This window comes from Eptatretus burgeri, chromosome 2 (genome assembly GCF_056783735.1).
Source record: "Eptatretus burgeri isolate ZD-2024b chromosome 2, Ebu_testis_v1, whole genome shotgun sequence".
NCBI classification, from domain to species: Eukaryota; Metazoa; Chordata; class Myxini; order Myxiniformes; family Myxinidae; genus Eptatretus; species Eptatretus burgeri.
The window spans coordinates 16,582,359-16,583,477 of NC_140962.1; positions in this window are offsets into that span (position 1 = coordinate 16,582,359).

The window sequence follows — 1,119 nt, forward strand, 5'->3', positions numbered from 1 at the left end:
GAGCGGTATGAGAGGGAGATGTCGGTTGGCATGCGGGAGCACGCAGCCGCGTCTCCCGGTGTGAATGTGATGGAGTGGACTGTGTGCGTCGTAACACGCAGGTGTGCGTGGGTTGAATGGCGACGACGGAGACGGCGACAGAGGAGAGAAAGCCGGGTAGCGGCTGTAGTTGTTTCGGGGACCGTGCCGGGTTCACCCAGCAGTGAGCACGCGGTTCGTGCTGTGCAACGCACGAGACCACCACGTGCTCGCTTGCGAGAGTGAAGTCCCGGTCCGGAAACGCACGCGGTGGATTTGCCGATCCCGCGGACGGACAAAGTTTAGGCAGGTAAACGGATTTGGACCGGACGGGTTCTCCACGCGATCGTGTGTGTTGAGCTCCAACGGGCAAAGCACATGTGTTCGCGTGGGGAACCCCTCGAGACGTGGGGCTTGTGTTTTTTTTTTTATGCGCAAGGTGACGCCATGGCTGCACGTGGGGTTGGAATCCGGCAGGAGGGATATCTCTGCCGGATGGTACCGTCCAAGGAGGGACGAGGAACACGTGCAGCTGCATGACGTCACGGGCAGGTGCAAAGTGCGCGAGCTCTGAGTTGCCGCGCAGGTGCTGCGCATGGGAAAAAAAAAAAAGAAAAAGCAAGCCTCACTTTCGGGTGTACAGGATTCCTGGGCAAGGGGTGGAAGACCCCCTTACCCTGGGGCACAGGATGGAAACTAGTTAGGGGGAAGGGTTAGCTTAGCTAGACCGACTTCATGGGGCAGGGGTAAGTCCTCATGGAGTCCGTGGAATGGATTAGTTAGAGGGATTGTAGCCAGATTTAGGTTGGGAAATAAAATGATTGATTTGGAGACCGTGACAGACTTGTGAATGTGTAGTGGGGACGTAGCTTAGCTACGTAGTGTTAAAAGGAACGTGCTGTAGTATAAGGGACGACGTGGGAGCACGAGTTAGTTAGGGGAGGTAGTTAGGAGGATAGCAGAGTTCAGCGGTGTGTGTGTTGAAGAGTTGTTGGTGAGTGAAGTGGAAGCATGTGCTTGGTGAGTGAGTGAGGCCAGCGGGTCTGTGTGTATGGAGTGAATGGGGAATGCATGGTGCGATGAGTGATTGGGGGGAGGAGT